Below are 7,169 nucleotides of genomic sequence, written 5' to 3'. Positions count from 1 at the left end.
TGTTTACTACTGTAGTTTAGTTATTATGTATACAATTACTCAAAAAGGTTTTTTTTTTAATTTCGGCTGTTATGTAAGCACTCATTCATTTCCTATAATTTGGTTTTGTAAACCCTCAGTCAACGATGCTCTGGTAGTCCTGTTATTACACTCACACTCATTCAACAGAGCTCTAGTAGTCCGATTATTAAGTAAACTCTTATTCAACCAGGCTCTAGCCACCAGCGTAGCTCAGGGGGTAGCGCATTTGCCTGCTGACCCGAAGTTGCGCTCGGGCGTGAGTTCGATTTCCGCTTGTACTGATTACCAACGTTTTCTCCAATCATAGGCGAATTTCAGATAATCTATGGCGAATTTTCGGCCTCATCTCACCAAATATAATCTGGCGACCACCAATTCTATGTACGTTAAATAACCGAGTAATTGTTACAGCGTCGTTAAATAACCAAGTAAAAAACAAGGCTCATGTAGTCCGTTTATTTTGTATTTGCTCATTCAATAAGGCTCTGGTAGTCTGGTCATTATGTACATATTCATTCAACAGGGCCAAGGTAATCTGGTCATTATGTACTCTCTTTCAACAGAGTTATGATAGTCTGGTTATTATGTACACATTCATTCAACAAGGCTCTGATAGTCTGGTTATTATGTACACACTTATTCAACAGGGCTATGGCAGTCTGCTTATTATGTACACACTCATTCAACAAGGCTCTGATAGTTTGGTTATTATGTACACACTCATTCAACAAGGCTATGGTCGTCTGGTAATTATGTACACACTCGTTTAGCACGGCTTCTATGCTGTAATTATTATACGACTGTGAACATTCATGCAACAAGTTGAAACAGAACTCTGACTTAAACCGGATTTGAAAGTGTTGGCAATACACAATATTACTGATCAGACTATTGCTGGTTTGAATCCCAGGGGGAATTATTATCCATTCAATCAGCATTTCTCTGTTCTGTATTTTTCAGTGGTTTTGTTATTCTCAAGACTTGAGTCAAGTCGCGTGTATCGAACCACTACCCTCGATACGATTGACCCCATCTCTGACGTCACTCGCCCTATCTCTGCCACTTGGAACCCTTTCGCATCACATCTGTAGTTCGAAAATGCGTTAACTCCCACGCAGTAGCGGGACTCGCTCCCCGAAGCAAGTGTGTCACGAATTAAGAAAGAAGGTTGATAGAAATTAGTGCGATGGTGAATCAGGTTCAGTTCTGTGGGCTGGAGACATGTTGCGGCAGACGTTTGTTCGTCTCTGTCATTTTAATTATTATTAATATTGTACAGGAAACGAATTACCGGAGAGGATGATACGTGTACAGCAGTGAGTAGAGACAAGGGAAAGTTAGAAGATGAGCAGGAAGCCGCGCGACGCTTACCAATTGTTCCGTTATTGTACAATACGAAATGATAAATTTCTCTCGACGCGCTAAGCTGATGAAAGGGAATTGGCGAGAAGATCCAACAATCCTATCATGCTCTGAGATAGCTCAATTGTGCACACTACCACCACCACCATCACGTCTTCCTCCTCCTCCTCCTCCTCCTCTACGACTACCATCATTATCATCATTATCATCATCATCATTATCATCATCATCATCATCATCTTTTCAGGTGTATATGCCAATTTCTGATTACTTGTCCATGCACTGATTCATCCATTCATTCATTCATTCATTCATTCATTCATTCATTCATAGTTTTCTGCCCAAAGGCAGGTCTTGTACTGCAAAACCATCATTCTCCAATACCGTAACATATGAACGATGGTAAAATGTAGAGAAATTATGTGAAAGATACATAATACGTTTATCAAAGAAATTATGCCTCATGAAAAACGCTTTATCATTGCCTTTAAACTCGTCCTTGTTATATAGTTGGGTATTGTGTGAATCTGATGAGTCTATTCACTTTTAATATATCACGTTCGTTTGCAACCAATTTGCTAGATTTACTGTCTGTGAACTTGGAAAACTGAAAACCGAAACAGTCAACTGCTTTCAAACACCTTACAACGAAGGCAACTTCACTGACACGTTTGCCATGCTTGTTGCCGCTCTGTACAGGCGCTTTTTATGTGTAATTGTGTTAGCTGCAGTCGTACCATACGTTGAGAATTAATCTTAGGCTATACTGCAAAAGTGTCCCGCGCCGTGGAGTCGTGGTGTAAGGCATTCTGCCTAGGACTCGCGTTACGGAATGCGAACTGATTTGAGTCCTCGTGGGGAAAGAAATTTTCTCATGAAATTTCGGCCAGTGTATGGGACCGGTGCCCACCTAGCATCGTGATGCACTTGAGGAGCTACGATAGGTAGTGAAATACGGTTGCGAATGACAGCTATAACGGCTGGGGGGAATCATCGTGCTAACCACCGATACCTCCATTCTGATTGGATGATCGTCCACCTCTGCTTCGGCATGTGGGCGTGAGGCCAGCAGCCGGCTGGTCGGTCTAGACCCTTCACGGGTTGTAGCGCCACGGATTATTATTCTGCAAAAGTATTACCTATTTATTTTCCATAATTGAATTTTAAATTCGTACCAAGTTGCAAAGAATGCGTAAGGCCAATACTAATTTATGTTTAATAATAATCGTATGAAACGATGATATATTATATAACATAATTAAATATACAGAGCATAAAAGATTAATATTACTTGTAACTATATACATTTTATAGTTTTTTTTTATAAAATGTTGTATACAGAAGTTGTTGAAAATAAACCAAGTAATATTAAGACAGTGTTTTATGAAATAAATATAGCCTATAGCTATACAGAGCGTGACAAAAATATTTTAAATGATACCCTATGTTAATTACGAGTATTATTACACATTTGAAATCAGAATTAAGTTTTATGCATGGAAAGGAATATTTTCCAGCTTGCGTCAATTTTAAACAGGAAATGTTTTGAACGTATTAGGTGTAGATTTTCAAAATGTTTGCCTGCTAATTACCAATTGAACTGTAACACAAAATTTGAAAAAGTAGTTTACAGTATTTACAAAAGATTCTCTAAATGAGAACCATTCACAGCTAAGCAATATATCATTCTAACACGAAAACTTCCCATTGTACTTACCACAGTCACAGAACTTACCTGCTGGATCTAGTATCTAATTCTTTGCTTCAGGTCTTCAGTATTGGAATGACTTACTGGATCTAATCGCTAGTTCTTTCCTTCTTTTGACTGATATGTTGGATCTAATTCTTTCCTTCAGGTTTACAATATTAGACTAACTTGTTAGATCTAATCTATAATTATTCTTTTCTTCAAGTCTTTAATTTTGTTTTATCCCTATACATCCTGGACTTCAAGTGGCCCCATAAGAAAAAATCAAGCTGTTTGAGATCAGGTGATATAGTGGCCATTCACTGTGTCCTGTTTTCCGATCCGTTTAATAGGGAATCCGTTACAGATCTCCGAAAATGTGCAGGAACACCATCTTACTGAAACCAGATATTCTACTAAAGGACAACGAGAAAATAACTGCCTGCAAGATGGGATACCATAAATAATTATTATTATCAAAATTTAAATTTCCTTCTATGAAAATGGTCCATTCTTTCTCACTAAACATGTTCATACATTGACTTTCTCAAGATGATGTCTGTGCGCTTGTGCCATCCAATGAGGATTGTCAAGAGCCCAGTATTATCAGTACGTGACGTTTGACGCTTCTATTTAAACACAAAGTTCCCTTAGCCCAAACTCACAAGATTTGGGTTTTTGTTTATGCTCTTAAATGGTTTCATAGAACACATTATTTCTGTTAAAATGGTCTTCACATAATTCTTGCAAAAATTGCATTTTGTACCGTTGCTATCTCCACAACTTCCACAATGATGCATGACTGACATTGTATTTAAGTGCCGCCTGTCTTGTAGATATATGCGGCTCCTCTTGAATGGATAACATATTAAAACGTGTTCTCTTCTTTTATTTCGTATATCCCATGAAATTTTGCATTATTTTCGAAACTGTCGATTGTATATTATGTTTCTATTATTAAACAAATCACATTACCTTTTGATCACAAATGTTCGTTTCCATACATAAAATTTAACGCACATTCCAAATATGTAAGAATTAATATATAATACAGTCGAAATCAGTTACAACGACTCCGAAGAGACCACCAGTTTACGGTCATTATAGCCGATAGTCGCACAAACAGGTTTTTTTCTTTTTGTTTGCTAAAAATTTCGTATCTGCAAATTTTAGGCTCCACACTTATGTGGTTAATGAACATAATAGTTAAAACTTCACAAAACGTAACAGAAATACAGTAGGCCTACGTACAGTATTTACAATACGTTATTTGTGGAGAGGGACTGAAGAGGAATTTTTTCTTTTAATATTTATACAGTACGTACAGCAATAATATGCCAGCAAAATATAAACATCTATAATATTTGAGGACCGTAGTTTTGTTCACCACTTTCTTGTTTTTCCCTCAGTCAATGACAGTAAATATCATGTACTAGCCATTAGACAAATAAATCAATAATAAGTGAGGAAAGAAATAGCAACAATGTAAATTGTTCAATAATATAGTACATACACGGTCTTGGCTAATGAATGAGATAAAATATTGAACATGTTTTAAATTTACTATAAGTGCTGTACAATATAATAGTCATGAATGACATATCCTCGTTCCAGTTGCTGTATTACAAAAATTACAAATTAACAGGTCCATTGATCGGCACATTATTTGCTCTTTGTCGCTTAAACCATGTATGTAAGGCTTCTTCATTATCTGTGTGCTCAGACGATCTGGCCCGCTTGATTTTTTAAGAATCGTGTACGAAAAGAGACTGTATTTTCTCTCTGTAGAAATCGTTGAGTGTGATAAACCCAATTCCTTCGCGATGCTGACGTTTGTTTCTCCATTTTCTAATCGCAATATTACGTGTGACTTTTCTTCAATATTTAACAATTTTCTTTTCTTACGCGACATCTTCACAGCGATGCTTGTCTTGACTATTTAACAGACATACAATCTAACTGAAAACAAGAGTTTGAAAATAAGCTTTACATTGTTGTCAGTAATCTCCAAATACGTCTTCTTCTTCTGCCAATACACAGTTTTGGGTTGTTTCCCGTCTGTGAACTACAAATGGATTTGGTCCGTCCAACGTCGGTGAAGTCTGCCTAAATCTCTTCGTCCTCGTGGATGGTAATACAATAGTCTCTTTGGTAAACGATGTTCAGGCATCCTAAGAAGGTAGTTTCTCCATTTACGTTGATGATATTGGACGTCTGCGGTCATCTCCTCAACTTCCCACTGGTTTCTTACGTCGTCGCTCCTAATGCGGTCCCGCAAGGTAACTCCTGTCAGTGATCGTAGAAATCTCATTTGTGATGCGTTGATTCTATTTATTTCCTTTTGCAGAAGTGTCCATCCAAATACGTAACAAACAAAAATCAACATTGGACGTTATACTCGATAAATTTCTCCGAAAATGTGACAAAAATACGTCTTTTTATACGATAAGTTGTAATAAGCGATGTCGTATTAAGCGATTTTTTAAATACAGTATTTATATAGGATTTAGACGGGACCGTTAGATTTCGCCGTTATAGCCAATACGTGGTAAAAAACGATGTCGTTATAAACGGTTTCGCTGTACTATTGCATAGTACATTATGCAACGAGCCTATAATGATAGTAATTAAGACGCGAGGATGTTTATGAAACGAGCGCAAGCGAGTTTCATAATTTTCATACGAGCGTCTTAATTACCATTATAGGCAAGTTTCATACGATTTTTTATGCTCGACCATATTTCTAACTTGAAATTATTCGTTAAGTATTCATATTATTGTTATGTGAGTGAGTGCAGACGCGAACGTATTGATTTTTTCCGGTAAACGAATATCGACGACCTTGATAATAGTAAGATAAACATTAGTCTTGATATAACCTTGAAATTGAATTCGACATTGAAAAACGAGATGACAAATTGAATTTATTTGAATATTATTTACAATAACGCTAATTATTATAGTAACAGAACATAACCTTCTGCGACAGTATTGGATTTCCAGCCTCCGTGACCTTTTGATAGTTGTCTTTCGATTGAATATCCGAGAATAATCGAAACCTGAACTTTAATGAATAGGTGTACTTTAATGACATGCAATAAAGGACAGCTACCAGGTGTATAATTACTACATTTCGGTATGGACGAGCATAAAAATATTTTTGCACGCATTCTATACCGGAATACTTTTCCTAAAATACTGATTTATTTCCAATAATTTTTAATGTTTATATAATGTAAAATTGTGTGGTGAAGCTAAGAGTATAAGATTACGAGTAATATTTAGCAACTCTTTATGTTGTTTACAAATGTTATGGTTTTAGGAACCATAGTCCATGACATTTTTTCCTAAACGGAAGTATGGGAACGGCAGTTGTAAGCAGTTCTGCTTTAAAAGGGTCACGCGCTTTCACTTCCTGAACAGCGCTGAACATTATTTTAGCCGCTTCGATAGTCTAATTTTGTTAGAAAAACTTTTTCCATTACGGGTATTCAAGGCGCCGGACTCGCCACGGTTGGCTGGATCGATCTATCGCTCCGTCGTTCTCTATGAGGTCCGGTACAAAGCTTTCTAATTGGCTTGTTGATATAGATAACGGACGAACTGCAGTTCCGCTCCAAACCGCACACGCGCTGCTTCTGCTAAAAAAAAAAGGCAAAAAAAAACGGACTATATATGCACTCTTGTCTAATAATTTTTAGTTATTTCGACGGCTTCGATCGTTGCATTTGAAAGGAAATTATTGCATAGCGTCAGACCGGGCGAGTTAATATTGCGGGTGTGGAGGCGCTAGGAGAACAGTTCACTTTCCTGCAGTATGCTATGACTGTTGTATTATACAGCGCATTTCATTCCATTGGCTACAGAGAGTGTTGAGGCTGGATTTTCTACACAGTTTCCTACTTTCTTGATTGTAAGAGTCTTTGATAGTATCATAAGACGTCCTACAGGAACAGTTGGGCTCTCAAAGACATCTGGCTAAAAAGGACGGGGAGCTTTGTGAGGAAAAGATTACTGGATGATATAATTTTTGTAGAGCCCAATCATTCAGGGATAGGTTTAATTTACGTGTTGCAAACATACATTGAAACATTGAAAG

The 7,169-nt window shown here is 37.1% G+C and overlaps 1 protein-coding gene across 1 annotated transcript in view; it reads left to right on the top strand.

The window, feature by feature from the left end:
* The first annotated feature begins 6,789 nt into the window (after positions 1–6,789).
* Positions 6,790–7,169, top strand: part of LOC138715066 (uncharacterized) — a 40,136-nt gene continuing 39,756 nt past the window's right edge. Inside the window, exon 1 of the mRNA XM_069847547.1 lies at positions 6,790–6,983. The gene's annotated coding sequence lies outside the window, so the exon portion shown is untranslated. The remainder of the gene's footprint in view (positions 6,984–7,169) is intronic.

Source organism: Periplaneta americana, chromosome 15, assembly GCF_040183065.1.
Source record: "Periplaneta americana isolate PAMFEO1 chromosome 15, P.americana_PAMFEO1_priV1, whole genome shotgun sequence".
NCBI classification, from domain to species: Eukaryota; Metazoa; Arthropoda; class Insecta; order Blattodea; family Blattidae; genus Periplaneta; species Periplaneta americana.
Note: the sequence above shows the minus strand (reverse complement) of the source record. Positions and strands in the feature narration are given on the sequence as shown.